The 21,463-nt window shown below is 36.2% G+C and overlaps 1 protein-coding gene across 1 annotated transcript in view; it reads right to left on the reverse strand.

Annotated features, from left to right (window-relative positions):
* PCSK7 (proprotein convertase subtilisin/kexin type 7) overlaps positions 1 to 20,487 on the reverse strand; it is a 501,704-nt gene extending 481,217 nt beyond the window's left edge. Inside the window, exon 1 of the mRNA XM_072426904.1 lies at positions 20,303 to 20,487. The gene's annotated coding sequence lies outside the window, so the exon portion shown is untranslated. The remainder of the gene's footprint in view (positions 1 to 20,302) is intronic.
* Positions 20,488 to 21,463: the final 976 nt, after the last annotated feature.

Raw genomic sequence — 21,463 nt, forward strand, 5'->3', positions numbered from 1 at the left:
TTGGAAAGGATCGTGAAAGATCCTTTCCAACGACAAAAATTGGAAGTGTGTACGCAGCTTTAGAGGTTAGCATTCTAGCCTTTTGCAGCGCTAGGTCCCAGATTAGAAGGCTTCCTTCAAAAATGACCTTAGACTATATCAAAGACATTTTAATGGGTTAGGGAGATTAGATTGTGAGCCCCTTTGAGGGACAGATAGTGACATGACTTTGGACTTTGTAAAGTGCTGTGTAATATAATAATAACAACACATTATTAACATATAATAATAATAATGTGTTGAGTTGTAAAACTCTCCCTTTGGACAACTTTACCAGATTATATGAACAACAGTGATTCGCTACTTCTTCTCAAGCCATGGTGCAAACTGACCAGAATTGATGCTTACTGGTTTAAATCAGTTTTTAAATGTAACTAGAATAGTTTGTGTTAGGATTGGATCTATATTGCAGCATATCATATAATACAAACAAAAGCTTAATGACTCAGAGGAGGGACACTACCCTCACTTCTGTAATTCATATCCTAATGTAGATTTTAAAGTCCCTACTGGAGACAAATTTGCAACAATGCATTAGCATTGCAGGTTATACTACTTATATATTTCATTGCTAAGAAATCAGTTTTTTAAAAAGACTACAGATATGTGAATTGATCATCACTAATGCGTATTAAACAATACTGACACATATCAGAGGTATATACCACTTAGGGCAGGTTCACACTTTCCACTTAAATGTTCGTTTTTGTGTGGCTCCTCGTGGTTGGTACCTTGCCAGTCGCTTGAAGACTTGCATGGCAGTGTTGGAACCAGGGTCTAAACATTTGGCAGCATGAAAGTATACAATGTCCATAATTCAAAACACTTTCATATACAATATTTTAATAAAAAGAGAATAGCAGTCATCGCCCTGTCATGAGTTTACCATAGACCTTCAACATATGATTTATCAGAAAAACACCAAATTTTGTTTTATCAAAAACACCAAATATGTTTTAAAAAGTAGATGGAGTCCATTCCTTTCAATTACACATTAGACATTACATTAGAGCAGTGTGACATGGACACACACACAAGGATATGAACAAAGAAAATGTCTTTAAATCCATTCATGCATCATATCTTGAGGTAAACATGATTGTTTATTATCTACTATATGAAAAATAGATTCTATGATTGGAAATACCTGTGCCTGGGTTGATCAAAAATTTGAAAATTAACTGAAAATCTAATTCCTGCACTCTGCTAGGTTTCTCAAGAGGCTTCTTTCTGCATAACATACTTTAGATGTAATATTTGACAATGTATTGTCTTTTTAGGCATTCACATGTCTTTAGATGGCAAAAAGAATCATAGAATAACATGTAACGATCTGCAGGTATCACCTCAATTATACTTTCAGTTTAAATAATCTAAATATATTCCCAGTGCATCAAAAGTTTTAAATATCTTTGGAAAGCAGCCATAGTAGAAAAGCATGTTCCCTACCACTGCTTCCTACACTCTTTGTGGAAGCAGTGGTATATCTGCAGAGGCCCAACAATCCCCCTAGGTGGGTCAGAGTCTTGCAATCAGCTCAAGCTCCTTGTTGATTTAAAAGTTTTAGTCCTTGCAATAGTGGTTGTGTCAGTTCCAAACATAGGAAAAGGGTCCATCATTGCAGCATGTTGGCATCTGCCATCACGTCATCCTTCATGCCACCATGTCCATAAGTGAAGATAAGTGTTCAATCACTGAATTCCAATCCCATAGACTGGTCTTGTTGCCATCGTTGCCATCATGATGACATGATGTTACTGTTTGAGATCATCAGGACTGCAGCTTCTCCGTTGGACTCTTTACGAACCCCTCCAGACTTAGGAACCCTCTGAGGACTCAGCCAATGGTAGCTGTCTACATCACTAGCCATTGATTTGGGTACTCATGAATAGACCATTTCACAGTGCCAATCAAAACAAAAATTACTGTAGTCCTGGCATATTACATGACCTAAGATTCAATTAAGAATTGAGGGAACATAACTTCATTTAGGCAGAGGGAGGATTCCTTAGAGGAACAATAATGGGTGTCAAAGTTGGGCTGAAACAATTGCCTACAGAGGCTTTTTGTACTACATTAGGTTTTAACCAGATGAAAAGGCAACGCCATTTTTGTCCAGCACCAATGGGTATTCTAATGTATTACTTTTATTAAAATATTATTATTATTAATATTATTATTAATGAACTTTATTTTAGCATCCAATTTTAAATCTAGGTTAGTAAGATCTTGTCCTCTGTTGTACTAGTAAATAAAAAAGACACATATTAAAAAAGAACATAAAAAGAGCAATTAGGTATCATGTGGCGCTCTATTATGAGAAACAATAACATAGGATGTTAAAGATTCCAAACAAGTTAGTTGAGTCATCATTACAAAGACGCCATTAAACTGGTCAACATTCAACCGCAGTAACAAGATAATGAGCATGTGTATTTCTTAAAGAATATATGTTTCACACAAACTTAACAAAGGAAAAAACAAGTTAGTGAAAAGCAGGTGGGAAAGTAGGACAGATGTATTTAAAGCTATATTAACACAAATTCCCTGAAACCATGATAAATTAGTACACATTCACAGACACAGCCGAAAAGAAAATCACACCAACCTCAATAATCTGCTGATTTTTTTCCCCCCTTTTAATTCTCCATTTCTGACGACTCGAGAAGAGCTGTGAAACCTTTTGCCCTTGAGACTTTAATATTATTTGTTAACATTTTTTATGATGCCAAATGGTCTGTGTTAGAATGGGTGTCGTTCTTTAGCTGCAGAACCATATGGCAGAGCAAGTAATAAATAAAGTATTGTGATAGTTAATGAACCTAATTGCTGGCAATGGCTTTAATACTGGGGATGTGCTGCTGAGAATTTAGCACCGCATTAAACATGCGACAGAACTCCTCTGACTTCTGAGGCTTAATTTAAGTTCTATATTGCAAACTAGAGAAAATAATTCTCAACCCTCCTGCTGGAGCAGCAACCTGCTGGTAGACTGTGATTATACGGAATTACTAAAATCTCAATCAATTTTATACACACTATTAACACTTGCTGTGCTGCCAATATTTTTTATTGAGCTGTGCTGGTTACAGCCCAGATAATGTTTCAGAAACTATTACGCAGTTATTTATCAAAGTGCAAATAAACAGCACCAGATTTACCCGGGAAAGGAAGCTTAATGGCATTTTTTTAAGTATACATACTTTTTACTGTTATGCTGTGTGTTGCTTTTACTTCAGTAGTGACTGGTAAATTAGTAAATAAGAGCAAAGGAAATAGAGAATAAAAGTGCTTATAGACAATAAATGGTAGTGGGGGAGTATAGGCAGCATTTGACCACCCATACATCCAAAAATGTGTTCATGCTTAACCTAAGTGTCCGGATGTGAAGGGGGAGGCATACAAAGATACTTTTTGTTGCTTGTTTTTGGGGTGAATATGGTACCAATATGACAAAATTTACAAACTCGTCTGATCACTATTTCCACTGACAGCTAAAAGCCAGTGTTGTTTGGAGGAACCTGATTGGTTATTGATTCAACTAAATGGCTAAATTGGATGTCTATTATCTAAAGTCTGTTGGTGGTTTTAATGTTTTTGACAACAAAATAAACTCTCCTGCCTGATCATTTTTTTTAAATAAACTCACCACTTGTCACTATGTCCTAGATGCCGACATCTTCACCTGCTTCTCAGGGAAGATTCGGGATCCTGGCCATCTTGATTAGTCAGGCTGGAAGGGCAAAATTCCAAAAGTAACTGCCTGCTAACAATTCCTTTTTTATCAAATTGCTTCCAAAACCATGTTTCAAATATTAGTGCACACCCAGACCAAAAAATTTCAAAAATTGGAATGTTTAACCCCATTAGAAAAGTGACTGAGGATTCTTCTCAAGAACAGAACTGAGGTTCCTTAGCATAATGGAGGTTTTTCTGGTATATATGTATGGTGGGCAAGGGTGCATGGCACAAGATGCTGTTTGGTACTAAAGAGCTGATTTTTTTGCAACTAATATGCATTAACAGTATCTAAAAAAAAACATGAACCCTTTATACTTATGAATTCATGATCCTCTCATTGTAAAGCAATATTCTTCTTTTAAAAGCAGATCTAAAATATATTTGGATATCATGTTTTGTTTTTTAACACAGAATAACGCCCTTTCTAAGCCAGCTATCTTTAGGTCAAAGACCAGGCAATGCAATATGAACTCCATAGGAAATTCACAAAAATTCAGTGTTACTCCCCAAACCTTGTTTGAACGGGCTACACTTAAACAAATGGTAGCCCCAAAACTCAAACCATTATCCCCACTCCTTTTCTCATCCATCTTCCTTTCAGCCACTTCCTATCTGCATGTATGTGCTCCAGTATCGAAAAGTGCATCATTGCTTTGGACTGTGAGAGCAGGAGACCTACACCATACAACACAGCTGCCCTACCACTGTGGAAGAACACTGCAACATTTTGGATGGTACCAGGATATGCCCAAATTGTCAAGGGAAATTACCACGTCCTAAAAATGTTTTCCTAGATTATACTCAAATCTGCTCTCAATTTATCACCTGAGGAAGCCCGTTGGAGAAACGCATCGGTACAAGAGACGTTATATTTTCTCCTATATAGGGATTTCCTAGTTCAATGGTCACACTTCCCATGATGCATTCATTTTTTTACTTATTAATTACATATCTGAAGACAAATATTACTAATTATCCACCTTCCTAATGATTTATACATTTATTGTCCTGAATATGTCAGTTTGTGAGGCCATTTAAGGTGAGGCCATTTACTAAGATTAACTCACATCAGCTGTAAAGGGCATAATTTAAGCTAGCTATAAATTCTTTCAAAACGTGTAAATGTATTTTAAAAAGCTAATGAATCTTAATATCAGTCTCCAGTAATCCCCTGTACAGCAGCACTCAGACTGGCAGAGAGATGGGCAGTAGCTGCAAGGCTCGACCACAAGTGGTTACAGTGAATAGTTTCCTAGGGGAGAGCAGACTGACTATAGGGAGCAACATAGGCATTTCAACTGCTGCATGCTAGTTTAGTTTCAAGCACTATTCAACTTTCTAATAAACGTATCCAGTGAGGTAGCCATGCTTTATTCCTGGGCGACTTTATATACTTTAGTAACTATTGGTGCATCATTACTAGAGTCATATATATTTATGCTATCAAGAATTACATCAATGTTAAATACCAGTTTTAAACCATATTAGGATAATGTCCTCAAATGTGTCCCTAAAAGAAAAGTATAGTGTTCTTTATATAACCCTTAACTCTAATACCATTTTTTCTTTTACCAAACTATAGCAGAATATTTGGTTGCACATTTGAAAATCCTATGATGCAGCTGAATGTCTCAGGCAGGGACACAGACTCCACTTTTTTATTTAGAAGATGGAAACAGGTTTATTTGTCTCTGTGATGGTCTCAGGCATTTTGTATAGGGGGTCACAGAAGTGTAGCCTCAGAAATGTCCTACTCATATGCTAAGAGAAATAACTGACTATTCAATTCAGCTTATTATAGTTGAATAGTTACACTAGGCTCCTATACTGTATTTACAAATCATATGTGCTTTTAAACAATCTTTCTTTGAACTTGAGTTACCATATATGCTTAAATATGAAACAATATATTTTCCTAGGTTATGAAAAAATAGGCTTATACTCAGATCATGTCAGTAGATGGCACTGTGTCCTCATTTAAAGTGTGTAACAAACTCCTGCCATTGGATACATAAAATATGAGTTTGTTACACACTTTACAAAAAGCCACAGTAATATCTACTATCTACTGGTGGCCAACAACCATGCACAAAAGATCATTTAGGAGCCATTATAACCTATTTAAAAGTATGAGATACTTTAACTTGTAAAAAGGCAGGAAGAAGATAACAAGACTGAGCCTGTGTGGTTTTATTTTTCCCACTTGTAAATAAATGTTTTTAAAATAACACACCATGGATGTATTTATTTCCTTTTTTGGCGATACTATTGATTACTGTTTCTGAATGTTACCAGTACCTGCCGCATTTTGTTACCTGGTTTCAAAGCATTTTCTTGTATTTTTAAGTAAAACTAAGTACCATGGTTTAGTATATACTGCAATGTCCAAAAGTAGCACATAAGCTCTGCTTGACAGCTCAAAACTGTTAAACAGATATGTATGGCTCAGGTAATGGAGTTTCATCCAAAACAAGAGGAGCCAAAAATACAGCATATCAGATGTGTGCTTTCTGACAGATATGTTAGCTGGTGAATAATGTAAAATGTTTTTGAAATGTGTAAAAATAATGATGTTACAAAATATACTAAAATCTAAAAAATAGGTTTATACATTAGAATATACCTAAAACATGCATTGGCTGACACATGTGTGTTGTATGCTGTATGCCAAGCCTACAAATGGTACCTCCAAGTCCAAGTCTATTTGCATAGGAACATTTAATGCTATCAATCATCCAATAGAAAGGCGGCATGTAATCAAGTCATGTGCAGAGTGCAAAAGCCACTTAACAATAGTCTGTGTTGGTTCATAGCCAAAAGTGTTTTTTCTTTATCTGCCACCCTGATTGTGGCAGCAGATGGAGTTTATAATAAGATTAGCAATAGTGGCACTGTATTATTTATATTGGACAGTTTGCACCGTTTCTAATTAAACTGGGCTAGTATGACTATAGACCTATGTCTGGGTGGTGTATAAAGTACAGTATGGGAGGAAAGCAGGGAGTGAAAAACCTTTAATGATCGGATTGGCTTTCTAACCTTTCATTCTGGCAAGAAAATGTTTTCTCCTAAGCAATTGTATGTGGCTGAATTTAAATGTGCAAATGTACCCTTTTGTCTGTAACAGCTGAGCACTCAGCTGTCAGCAAAGCTTTACACGCCTTCTTTCCTATTTTATATTTCACTTCTTTCTACGTAGTAGCACTGGTATTGCAAGCTCCCATTTTAGTCTTAGTTAATGTAGGGTTGATTTTAAAATGTATAAGTCCCTTGTTTATATAGGTCTAATGATGATTATGCATACTTATCTTAATTTAAATAACTAGAAATTTAGGGCAGAGGTAAAAAGAAAATATGAAGGATGATATTGCTGAGCAAATTGCAGTAACCTGGCCCAAAAACTAGATTCCATTGTTGTCTTATAAACTGCTGGACCAGTAAAGGGCTAGAGAATTATTGTAGGGGTCAGGAGTATGCCACTGCTTCTGGAACCATGAGGTCAAGGGGGCCAAAATTCATTTTTTTAGCGGCTATACGCTCAGTTTTTTTTTTATTTAGGTGGTATTGTGTTTTCATATCAAGGTGGCATAAAGGTGGCAATGTAATGTTTTTGTCACTGGGGCTTCTGAGTACAGTTATAGTTAAGAAAAGATGTCTTTTGTTTGTCGTACATTCCTGTGCTTTGCAGTTAACTATTGTTTTCTTAATATTCCTGTTGTCTTATTTTTTAAAAAATGGAATATATTTCTATTGCCTAAGGCAAGCCTTTAAATTTTGCAAATTATAAAACTGTGAAGTCAGAAATGTACTTGGTTTGGTGTTTCCAAATACTTAAATTAAATTTTTGCTAGTTCTTTTCCACACCAGTATAACAATCACATTTATGTTTTTGCACTTTATGATTACCGTGGCCATTATCGGAATCTCTAGTGCCAGTGGCAATGTTGAAAACTAGTGGATCGATGATTGTTATTGGTAAGGTTTGTGTTGCCGCAAATCCAGAGCTTGGTAATGCCAAATCTGCTCAGGATTTCACAAAATGATGTATCACATAAACTGTGTCCCCCATGTTTCCATTCTCCTAGCTAATCTTCATTTAAGAAAAAATCCTTACGTTCCCCATCTGCCCAATTGAATCATTTGCTTCGAAGGAAACACTAAAAGCCCCAAATAGTTTATATGGCACCATGGTGCTTTCTTCTAGTTAAAACAAAGCACACTTTTCAAGACTTCTACTCTTATGACAATTGTTTTTGCCTGATTTTGGGCTTTTACAGTCTACATTACAAAGTCATTACTAGTAATACTTTTCTATTCCTTGACATTCTATTACAAGGTTTCACTGCAGTTTCAAGCAGCGTACATCTGATAATCATTCATTTATGGGTACATTCAAGCAGTTTGGCTCACTTATCATTTTATAATAATATTTTTGGATACTTGAGTGGATATCCTAGTGGTTCTGAACACACTGGGGTTCCTGCATAAATAAAACATCTGCATATATGGGTCTCCTTTGTATTTGGGAGTTGACTGTATTTTTCACTTTTCACAGGAAACTACGGGATTTTTTATATACTAAAGTTCTTCCAGATTGGAGGAGATTGACCATCATGGGAGAAGTTAGGCGATTCAGCAAACCTGGAATGGATTTCATTAAAAGGTTCTTCAAAATTGTATGCTATTATATGGCAGAACTTTGCACCCCCTTACTATGTCATACAGGACCACACAGTAGATTGTAAAAACAGCAGTGAAATATTACATTTTAAATATAGTACACACTTAGAGTACCTAAAAAACAAATCACTGTAGGTACATCCACACGACTGTAGATGCACAACTGCAATTTCACGGAATTTACAATAATTTTCATTATTATCTGCTTTAACCTGGTCCAGGATTAAAAGTTTTAGCCAACTCATAGCAAATGATCTTAAATGATCTAAAAAAAAATTCCAGGTTTCCAAGGTTTTTCCATAATGGTCAATCATCCAATGTAAGCATAATCTGGAGCCAGCCGTATCCCAAACTTTCATTTAATTGTATAGTATATTTATATATATAGTATATTTTAATATTAATTGTATAGGGTTTTTTTTTTTATTTTAAGCAAGATAGTTACATTTATTGTTACATACTATATTTTATATTATGTTATTTAGATGATATGTTCTTCTTAGTCAGATATCCATGGTCTGCTGTAACCAAAGAGAGGTATCATTTTACTTCCTTGCAACCACAGCAACAGAATGCAGTTTGCAGATGGGATATTTCAAAATCCTCATCCATGTTTTGTAAATGGCTCTGTGCCTCTCGCAAGAAACTGTACAGAATTTACCAATTACTAGGTGACCTGATGCATAAAATACAGCATTTTTGCACTGTACTGGGTATTTTGCTTTTGGTAAAATACTTGCACCAAATATTTCATGTCTAAAAGCATACTGATAGGTAAGTGGGGACAATAGTTGCACTGACCATCATTGGGGGAGAGTAAATCTTGGGTTCAGTTCACATGCAGCTTTGCCAATCTTGCTCAGAGTTTCAGCACCCCCTGTTCAATGTGTAGGTGAATCTTGTTATTTTTTTCTGCCCATTTGTAAAGCTTATAAGCAAATTAATAGGTAAATAAAAACCACAGCAAGCTGAGCAATGTGATTGGGGGCCAATACCAATAAAAAATAATAATATTCATTATTATTCCTAGACTGAACTGCCATCTCTCCCTCAAAGATCCGACACACTAAAAATATGTCTGCTGTGTACCCAATTTTTTTTTTATATAAAAAGAGGTCTAAATTATCAGTTCTTTATTAATGGCTTCTATGGTCCAGCTGACCAGTGTTTGCATCCTCAGTCATTCCTCATCTCTTGCAGTGAATCTGCAAAGTTTAGAACTAAAAGTTTCCAAACATTGTCACAAACCCATTGTAGCACTTGCCACCCAGTTTAGCAATTTTTAGTAAATGCACTAAAACCATCACCATATGCAAAACATAAATGGGTAAGGATGTCTAAAATCATATTCTAAAATACTTTCAAAGTATACAGTTTACCTAGTTTGCTTTTTCTTAACAAAAATAGGCTTCCCTTTAAACATTTTCTTTTTTCATCCTAATAGACAGCAAGGTAACAACAGTACCTTTCTTCTCTAATTTTTTTTAAACATTCTTTATCTTCTGGAAATTTACTTCCAAATGTCATGTCCTTGCAAACCTATTTATAGCAATTCTAAAATGTACATTTTAACTTAATGCATTAGCAAGATTGAAAAATAAGAGTCTTAACTGCTTTAAGCAGCGTACATCTGATAATCATTCATTTATGGGTACATTCAAGCAGTTTGGCTCACTTATCATTTTATAATAATATTTTTGGATACTTGAGTGGATATCCTAGTGGTTCTGAACACACTGGGGTTCCTGCATAAATAAAACATCTGCATATATGGGTCTCCTTTGTATTTGGGAGTTGACTGTATTTTTCACTTTTCACAGGAAACTACGGGATTTTTTATATACTAAAGTTCTTCCAGATTGGAGGAGATTGACCATCATGGGAGAAGTTAGGCGATTCAGCAAACCTTTAGCAAGATTGAAAAATAAGAGTCTTAACTGCTTTAAGCAGCGTACATCTGATACCTAATAGCCTTTTTTGTAGAAAGAGTTTTCCATAAATGAAAGAATTATCTTTCATGTGAGCATAAACTCTTTTCCAATGTCCATTTGGCAGGAACAGGGTTAAGATCACTTTCCTCTCCTGAGAAGGACAATTATACAGATATGCCTGGTATCACTGCAAGGCTCGCTTCACTTCCAGGCTGGTACACGGTGAGTGGATATAATTATAGGTGCCCACATTGCGTTTGTGATAACCAACCATTTGGGCAGTCCCATAGGGAAATCATTGCCTCCACAAACTCATTTCCAGCACATCCATATTCTCTCGTCTGGCTGAGCTCTTGTCCATCTGTTTCTATGGCCCCATGCCCGCTCAGCAAGTCATTCACATCATTGCCCTAGGGCACCAATGCCACTTAACAATGGCTGTAGATAGCCAGCCTCATTTGCACTGCTAATGCCGTGCCGTTTCCAAGAGGCAGTCCTGCCCGTGCCAAAACAGGCAGCTGGCACTGTGTGTTCCTTTCCTATGGAAACAACCATTCAAGAGCCATAAACCTGCTCCCTATTTGTCGTCTGATTCCTTAATGAGCGTTTTACTCATGAAAAAGTACCTTACCAAGATGGATGATTCCCCACTGTGACTATAATAGCTATTCCAGTAAATATTTTTTAAGGGAAAGATTGCAGCCTTACGACGAGGTGACTGGGTGCCTCAGCAGAATGGCTTTTGGCACCGGTTTCCATACTGCAAATTGCGTTTGAACTAAAGGCACATAAAGATAGGCAGCCTTAAAGGGGTGATCTCTTCTATGAATGGAGTGACATGCTAAAGAGGCGATCCTTTTACACAAACCAAATTTTTCATTCGCTCTTTACTAGAAAATAAATATAAATATATATATATATATATATATATATATATATATATATATATATATATTACAGCATTAAATATATTAAAAAGGTTTATAGATTAGTACAAATTCAGAACTACTTTTTAGAAGCATGACCTTTTCAAGACCAAAAAAAGTGCCCTTTGCCATAATCATTAATGTTAAAAAAATTGCTCTTGATTGGTTGAAGAGGACCTTTCAGTAAAATGCATTGTCCATCTGGGCTTCAGATAGTAGGACCAAAACCTACCTGTAAAGAGAAAAGGTAAGTTGATACTTATCTTGCTTATCTCCCTTCTGACGTGGTGACACCTTACAGTAAGATCAATAGATATACAGAGCAGCAAAATCTTGTGAGATGATGGATAATAATTATAATGGACAGGAATATTTATTGTGCTCTGCATTACCCAATATTCCACACGATGGATGGTAATGTCCTGCCCAGGAATGTAGGGAAAAAAAACATTAGTTATATATCTAATTTTTTTTTTCAGGTATGACCTAGACCTACTATTTGCTAGTATTTCATGTAGGGGGAAGAGGCTTGATAGTATAAGCAGACCTGGTTTATAGGTTTATAAAATATTGATAACAGGACAATTGTATACCCAGCTTTAGATGTAGTAGACACCAATAGCAAAAGTTGTAGAATTGGCTCGTTGCTAATGTATGAGTAAATGTTCACTCCCGTTTAATTTTTTTAGTGTGAATAAAAACATAGGTAATCTATAGGTAAATGAAGGAACATTTTTTATGTGTATTTTCACTGAAAGGAAATGTCATTATACCTGTAATTAATGGTCAGTTTTATGTATCTTTTTTACCATGCCAATCTTACAGATGGCGTTATTTTATATCTGATCTGTGTGCTGTCCACAAACTGCTTCCAGCCCTATAAATATCTGCCTAGACATTGCCAGACTGGGAATAAGAAGCATCACTGGCATATAAAGCAAATCAGCCCACATTAGTCTAGGTGTCTTAACCTTGTTGAAGCTTAGAGTTTAGTAAAAAGTTTGACTACAGGGTTAAAATATGATAATGATTTTTTTTTATCTGCCAATAATAAGTATGATCAGAATAAGTATTCTGATCATCTGTACTTCTGCTTATAGCCACTGACTATCAGACAATCCAGCTGACCTCACTTTTTCTACTGTAGTTAAACATGACAGCTTGGTCAAGGCCCCACCACCAGCAGTTGGTTGGATCATGAAGAAGCAGTATCACATTGATAAGGTAACTCTTGTGTTTTCTGTACTTTGTAGATATATGTTTATTGTGTGATGTGATGCATTCTGTATAGAAGCTAATATAAAAACAATATTATTCATCATTTCCTCAAAGACAATATGTATGTAAAGTGGTGGTATGTAGTACAATATGTAAAGTGGTATTCTTGTAACAGAAGCTGCTGCTGAAATATAGGAAACATCTTTTTCAGCTCACATGTATACAAGCATCAGACAAAATAATGCACACACTTAATGGAATACTCCAAATTCTCCAAGTTCAAACTCATTTTCATTTTGATCCTGGTTGTGTTATTGATTGGGAAGTTCTCAAAACATATTGTATATAGGCATATAGGGTAAATATTTCCAATTGTACAGTACAGAGTAGCAGTAGGAGCTCAAGCTGGTCCAGCTATGGTTTTAGAGACACACCAGCATTTCCACACATTGACAGCCTGGACCTGTGCTCTAGTATCCAACTGGCACAATGTCAAATGCAATCCTACAGATGTGACCATAGGCATTCATTGCCAGTTCTTCTAAACTGTGCATGCTACAAATACATATGTTATCACCTTCTAACTTCAACTCCTGATGATTGGACAATTACAATGCTGAAACGTGTTATAGTCATATATATATATATATAGTCACCATACACAGGCAGAGCAAACACAGAACAACAAGCAGTCAGGCATTTGCTATATTGTCCCTCTGTCTTCACATTTATTGTTGTAATGCACATGCAAATACATTTTTTATTTCAGCTTATTTTCTATAAAGAAAGTGATACAATTAGCAATACTACACAGAGACCTTTATTGCTTACTTTAGAATTGACCTCATTGAATTAATTTAATTTAAATTTCTGTAAACTTACGCCACAATTTGAGCAGATGGCCTTCCAAGCAATTATCAAAATAAACTTTGTCTTGGGGGCAGTTATTACAGTGGCCATTGGGCAGTGTTCTCATTGTCTGGTGGTTGTCAGGGGCATGTCATGCCATGATCTACCCCTGCCAACCACCAGCCGATAAGAACTCTGCAGGACCAGAAGTTTTGGTTGAACATTGTACATGATGATATCAAGACCGCCAACACCCTCACACTCCAGGGTAGGAGAAGGAGAATATTAGTAATATTGCTGCCTCAGGACACATCATTAAGTATCATTATCTATTATATTCTGCCTAGACTTAACAAGCATTAAATATTGAAGCAGTTGGCAAAGTAAGCGTCAGTTGGGGTTCAGGTTTAATGCTTTTGAAAGGACATTTGCCAAATCTGGAAAAACACAAACCTGGGCCCATCTTAGTTTAGTACTTAATACTTGTTTACTTTAGGGGGAATAAAATATACAGCAACATTCACCATATTCTACAGTCCTTCTACAAGCCAGGACACTACAGTCCTACAGGAATGTGGCAGGCCATTGACAACATCACATACTGCACAATATAGGACCTGCGAAGAATACTGGTTCTGCGTTGTATGTGATACATAGATAAAAGAAGAGCCTATCCATTATTAAGGTATGTTATACTCCTTAATGAATTACCTTACACTAAATTATTATTACACAATATTTATATAACACTCACATATTACATGGCGATGTACAAAGTCCATAGTCCATAGAGGCTCACAATCTAATGTCCCTACCTCAGTCATGTGTTAATGTCTTTATCTATGTTAATCTTTATTACAGTTTAAGGTAAATTTTGGGGGTAAGCCAATTAACCTAACTGCATGTTTTTAGAATGTGGGAAGAAAATCACACAAACACATGGAGAACATGCAAACCCTATGCAGATAGAGTCCTGACTGAGATTTTGAACCTGGGACCTAGCATTACAAAGACCAAAGTGCTAACCTGTGAGCCACCATGATGCTCGTAGAGGTATGTGGACCGTACACTTGCTGTGACCACTGTGAGGAATTCTTAGACTGTCTTTTGAAATTTAGAAACCGATTGTTTTCTAGATAATGCAGATGGAGCAAGAACATATCCATAAATGAGAATTAGATTCTAAATGACATGGTTTGTAAGCTAACTGGAGATTGCTTTTGAACTGGGTGAATGAATTCTTAGTTATGTGGTCCTAATATCAGAATCTTATTATCATGTCTGCAATCCTTTTGTTTAAAGAGGAGGCTAAATACACTGTAAAACTGCATACCCCAACACACCATGTTTTTTTTCCAATTTCTTGCTTTAATGCCTTAAGAGATAAATGGGAACTTGAATAGTAAAACCTGAAGTTATCTTTCTGTCCATATTAGAATGCTGAAAGGGGCACATCACATTGCATTGTAATAGTCACAAATATATATGTAAATAAACATAAAACCCACTTTTCTTCCACTCTAATGATTACTCCCAGGCAATGCTGAGCAAATAACAGCTAAATTAGACCCCCTACTGTACAAAACATCCTCAAGTGCACTAACACTCCAGCTTTTAGCACTATCAGGAGCCATTAGAACCCTCTCTGCATTAGATGAGCATCTGTATGTAAATATACGCACACTACTTTCAAACATGTCCTTCTAAAGCTTTATGCAGCTTAAACATTAAAACTGGACATTATAAACGGATCTGACTGCTGCATCAGAAACAATAAGACTTGAAAGATTGTTTGTACAAAAGGCATGCATATCCACTAGGAGTTGGGTGACCACCCCACTCTATTCTACAACTTCTGGCATGCAGTTAAACACAGAGATTACATAAATATAACAGATACATTGAAAAATACATTTGATGATATAATAAAAAATAGAAAGCTTCACTAATTTTTGTTGTGTAAAACTGTTTGCAGGTTTAATAAACATTGATCAAAATTCAAAAATTTCCAACGTTTTGTTTTTACATCTGATGCCCATCTGTATGTACTCATCTGATGTGATGAGTTAAGGTTTGTGTTGCTTGTACATGATCAGATCATCTTACTAGGTCAGAATTATTTGTACCATGTTACTGGTAGCTCGGGTAATCCTAACTCCAGAAAAAACAAATGCCCTAGCAGTGGGGCTACCACAACCCTGAAAGTAGAGTTACCACCTGGCCAGTATTTTATCAGCCTAAAAATTGGCATTGATGCCACTGTTATCCATGAAAAAAGAGATCCTTTTTCTGCAGAAAAGGTGGTAACCCCGATTGCAAGGGTTGAATGCTTGTTTAGGTTTGGAGGGGGGAAAAGATGAAATAAGCACTTTTACTTACCTTATCCTTGCTCCCGTAGACAGGTCCCTACCCTGTGCATCCTGAACCCAATGGCCACCTCTCTTTAGAGCTCTTGTGGCCGTCACAGGACTGGCATCATCTCCTAAAACACTAGACCAATGGTATAAGGTAAATGAGGAATAAGGTAAATACTTCTTTTGTTTCCTTTAAATCTAAACAAGCATATAACTCTTGCAAGTGCAGTAGTGCACTTGCAGTATATTGCAGGTATAGTTCTGGTGCCCCCTAACCCACCCTAAAGAAATTCCAATAAGCCTCAACAGAATAATTGTCAGCTGTACTCCGTTAAGAATAGAGCATTGGGCTTGGACAGAAAGACATAAATGAAAATTGCATTTTTAGTGGAGCATTCCTAAGCCTCACGAGGGCTACAGATGAGAAATTTTTAAGGAAATAGTCTATTGTTAAGTTGCACAGGTATTTCCATTTTCACAGTTCAACGACTTCTTCATGTACCCTTAGGATTCATTTTAGGAGCTGGTTTTTGTTTTGTTGCTTATTCTATGGCAAAGTTGTAGTCAGAGATGCCATTAAATATGTCTGCATGTAAACTTATGGCATCCATATATTATAGACCTGAGGTGATTGACCAAACAGAAGATCCAACAAAACTGCTCTATAGATGTACTTGGGTCTAAATCTATAGAAAGTAGGCTTGACAAAGCTGTGGGTCTAGAAAGTTAGTTGGAGGGTCGGGGGGGCTGGACACTGAAAACATTGGGAATAGTAGGAGGATGCATTTGGAATCAGAGTAGGACACAACAGGTCACTAGGGTACTTCAGAGGAAACAAAATAGCAGGAGGACTGTAGCATTGGAATAACAATGCACTGCTACACCTTTAAGTGCCCATACCAATTAGCGACCACCTTCTGACAGGCTGTAGTGGACCCAGAAGTACAGGAAATCATATGCATGGAGAGGCAACCTGAAGTTGGATCAAGGAATGACAATAAAGACAAGAATGCACCCAATGAGAGCAACAAATTTAACAAGCTTTATTGAAACTCCCACGTTCAAGTGACACAATGATTAATTAGATGACATTACTTCTGACCAAGAGAGGTCTGGTGAGAAAACTTCTATCATTTGTACATGTATCTGGTTTTTGAGACCACTCAATTGATTTCTGTTCAGTCAAGTTTTAAAGCATGTGCACAATATGCTTATATTCATGTAGTTTATCTCCTGTTGGACTGTGAAACAATTGCAGTGTGTGGTAGTATGATCGACCGTTTTGCTATCAACAATCAATATTTATTCCAAGTTAGTTTAACTGAATACTGATTGAACTAAAACCAATTAGTGTATGGCTAATATACTAGTGAATAGAGAAGTAGCAGACTAACAAGCTCATATCTTTGTCAGTCTGCAACTCCTTGTTAGCACAGGAGAACTGCAGCACAGCTGAGTGCTACTAGCTTCCCTACTCTCTCACAGTTTAAGCTGTGCTGTATTGGGACTGCAGGTCACATTCATTTGTTATGTTATATCTTCCTGAGGTTCATCTTTAACCTAGCATTGTTCCTCCAACAGCATATCTCCCACATGGTAGTTTCTCCTACATGGCAATGTCTAGTACAGTCAACGTGTACAAATGGCCAGCAGGAACAAACAGAATCATCTAAGAGGTGTCTTGTTTTAAAATTTTATACTGCAGACAGCTTAAGGCAACTAACTAGATATAAAGTGCTCAACAGAGGGGAAAATGCCATTTCACATTTATCAGTAGAACACAAAGAATATAAACTTTATTTTCTGTACTGTATGGTGACCCAGGGGTCGGGGACCATTACCCCATATTCATTTGGCACCTCCTGCATCATCTACTATTGTCAAGTTAAACAAAACAATGCCACACGTTGAAGCTTGTGAATTACCAATGTACAAGTCATCAGCCTTTATTCCAAACCAATGTTCATGGGAAGCCATCCAATGTGTCCTCTAGCTGTGAATGACATCAGTAAGCTCAAATTCTAAATTCAACTGATCCATATAGAAAAGAAAACCAACAGGATCCCCCACCGATAAAATAAGTATTCTGCAATTTCTGCCTATAGCTCCAAAAAGGTTAAATTTTACCCATAGGCTTTGACCAAAAAAACTAAAACAGTTTGCTTGCTTTCTTTGGGCAGGTGTGAATAATCAGTTACATTATCCTTCTTACATCTCAGGGGAATATTTTCTACTGCAGAGTAAATAACTACATAGAAACACTACCTTACTTTTAAAACTCAAGGCAATTATTAAATGCTGAGCTGAAATATGGGCCTTTGGATTTTTTTTAGAAATTTCCTGGGAGATTAATTCTAGGGGCTGTTTCTTTGCAGTTTCACTACAAATCTTCAATAAACCTTAACCTCTTCCTTCCTACGGAGAGTGACTGATTCTGTAGTAACATATTGAGGAGTGCATATTAATCAAAACCGACTGCATGCCAATTAACATGCGAGCGATCACAACATGCCATTTTGCTTTGACAAGTAATGAGGTGTTCTTCGATGCCAAAAGGGACCAGGGTGCATGTTTCCTAAAATAAGAAGGTACCTTTTAGGAAATGTAACACTGTTCAGTAAACATGTACAAAGATGCCTGTGCCAAAATGTTCCAGACTTCCTGCAGTAAGGACATCATGGTCTATTTGAGTTCTGTGTTTGCATGACCTGAATTGGTTATCCTGAATGGTAATTTGTTGACTTGCTTAACATCAAATGTATGGTGGGCGCACTTAACAAGTAGGCAAGGGCGCAAGTTATTTAAAGCAGATTGCCTGCGTGTAGCCATTGAGGAAGAACACCTGAATGTCATTAGGAGGACAGACGCAGTAGGCCCCGACTGGCAAAGATTTCATGTCGTGTGATGTTGGCAACATACTGCCTCCATTCCTGGCAGTCAGAGAGTGAAAAGTGTACCATTGTAAGTATATACTTTCATTCTTTCTTTTATACAAATCATAATACATACATTACATATAGCAATATAATTTAACTTGTAAATGGTAAATGTGTGTATATAAATTTATATATATATCTATAAATATATATATATATATATATATATATATATATATATATATATAAAATCTTACCTCTACCTAGATTACAAAAATGGAAATGAGAATTTAATATGTTAATCTGCAATGTATAAAGTTATTCCATCAAAAATGTTCACTGAAAAGATCTAGTAATCTTTAATAGTATCTACAAAAGTTTGGGGTTCAATTTAATTTTACTGCTTTATGTTGCTTTTATGGTTTATGCATTTTCAAACTGCTTTTATCCCATTTTTTTGCATGGAAACATTACTACAGTCTCTCAGCAAACTGTAAATATGTGGGGGGTAATTTTATTTGCCTCTATAAAAATAAGCTATTGTTTTTTCAAAAACTCTATGTGATCCTTATCTATATGTCACTGGAAACATGAAAATGAGATATAGATATGTTTTTCTGTAATAAAAAAAGTATACAGTAATCCCATCAGGCATTTCTATAGAAAAGGTTTATTAATCTTAAATGGAGGTCAACTATTTTTTTATGGTTTATTACTGTATACATTTTAACATGTCTTTATGTTTTGTTTTACTAGTAAGCCTTTACCAAGTGGATTACAAATGACTCTCAGAACAATGTATGTTAGATAGTTATTTTCAGACATAACTATTTTTCACTGATTCATTACACTAAGGAGTTGATATTTTATTTGGCCTATCCAGTTGTTTGTGTGCATTTTACCTATTAGGTTATTGAGTTCTGTAATCAAAATTATTTTTTTCAGCATGTGGTAAGAAGGTAGCAATGAAAGGAGCCAAGTTCCCATTCCTATTTGGATAAAAGAATAAATATCATAGGCAACATTTCCTGTCCAATAAATAATTTCATTTTATTTTTAGGTGTAGTTCTGACCATGAGAAAGACAAAAAAATAGTACACAAAATGTACCTTTATTATTAGTAGATGCAGATTTGTCCCTTTAGTTTACAAGTACAAAAGAAAAGAAAAACGGGTTTGTTTTATCTATTGTCTCAATAGACATGGACATGCTTGTTGCTAATCTAATTTCCCAACCTACCGGACTGTTATGGGTCAAGGTACACCTGCAGATCTGCTATCTACCCCATGGGGGGAGAGATACTTCACGATAAAGGAGCACTGGCAGTATAGTTAGTTGTGTAAGTAACTTTCAATAAATAAAGAGATAGATAAATAGATAAATATCATGTACATGATCCACAACCTAATGGATCATTTGTGTATATCTGTCTCCGAACGGGCCTTTTCCCGATATGTGGGTTTGACACTAAGAAGGAAAAACCAAATTTAAGTCCTTCACATAGAGTACTTTAGGATGGTGGGTTGTAGCTTGGAAGGTGAGTCGAAAAATATATATATTCATAGCAGAGTTTCAAGGTGAGTAGTATTAATAAAAAGACAGTGGTTTCTCTATTTAAAGCGATTCATAAAACAAATGTTTTGTGGCTAACAGGCAATAATCATACAGGTACATGTGGGAATATATACCGTATTTTTCGCCGTATAAGACGCTCCGGAATATAAGACGCACCCAATTTTAAAGGAGGAAAATCTAGAAAAAAAGTTTCTGAAAGATTATTCCCCTTCTGATCACTCATGTGCCATTCATACCGGTATTCCCCTTCTGATCACTCATGTGCCATTCAAATTCCCTTTCTGATCACTCTGTATCTTTCAAATTTTCTTTTTCTGATCACTCTGTGTCATTCAAACTCCCCTTCTGATCACTCTGTGCCATTCAAATTCCCCTTCTGATCACTCTGTGCTTTTTTTCTATTGTACGGCAGTTAGGACAGGGAACAGCAGGTGGCGCTGTGCCGGCTTCTTTCGCTTTGCTTTACAGACAGGAGAAAACACGATGCTGGCAGAGGAGAGAAGAGAGACACGCTGCTGCAGAGACACACGCAGGATCGGGTATCGGGTGAGTATAATTTTTTAATTATTTTTTTTAACACATTTGTGGTATAGGACGCACTAACTTTTCCCCCTAAGTTTTGGGGAAGAAAAAGTGCGTCTTATATGGCAAAAAATACGGTATATATATATATATATATATGGCTAAGAAAGAAGAGACTGCTCCAGATGAAGATGGCAGTCGTAGTGGACAGAGGCACAGCTGAGAGTGTGGACCTGTCATTACCGAATAAGACAAACTTGGAGGTATTTTACTGGAAGCGCTTCAGCCCCTACCTCCCATCACAGGTTACTTTTACTTTAACTAATTAACTTTAACTCCCTATATAACTGTATAAATGAGCTGATGCCAATTTACTATATGAGAGCTCCTGAAGTGTTGGGGTTTATTTTAAATCTTAATTGAACAATGGTCTGACCAATATCTAGTCATTCAATTATCTGCTTATTTAGCAGATTTGGTCATAAAACATGTATTGTGAAATGTAAAAGATAGAGGAAATACAAAGCTATCATATGGAAACTGATATATGCAGTATTTGTAGCTACAGGGTACTCTATGAGCAAAATTTCAATGGATGAACAGGCAGAACCCACTAAATTTTATGATCATTGGCAGCTATTAGCGATCAACTTTCCTCCCTCAAGGGAGCTTGTTTATGGAGCTTTGCAGGGTGCTTTACTGATGTGAAAGAAAGGTCGCTAAACCTAGCAAATTAATGTCAATTGAAAGAG

Source organism: Pyxicephalus adspersus, chromosome 11 (assembly GCF_032062135.1).
Source record: "Pyxicephalus adspersus chromosome 11, UCB_Pads_2.0, whole genome shotgun sequence".
Taxonomy (NCBI): Eukaryota; Metazoa; Chordata; class Amphibia; order Anura; family Pyxicephalidae; genus Pyxicephalus; species Pyxicephalus adspersus.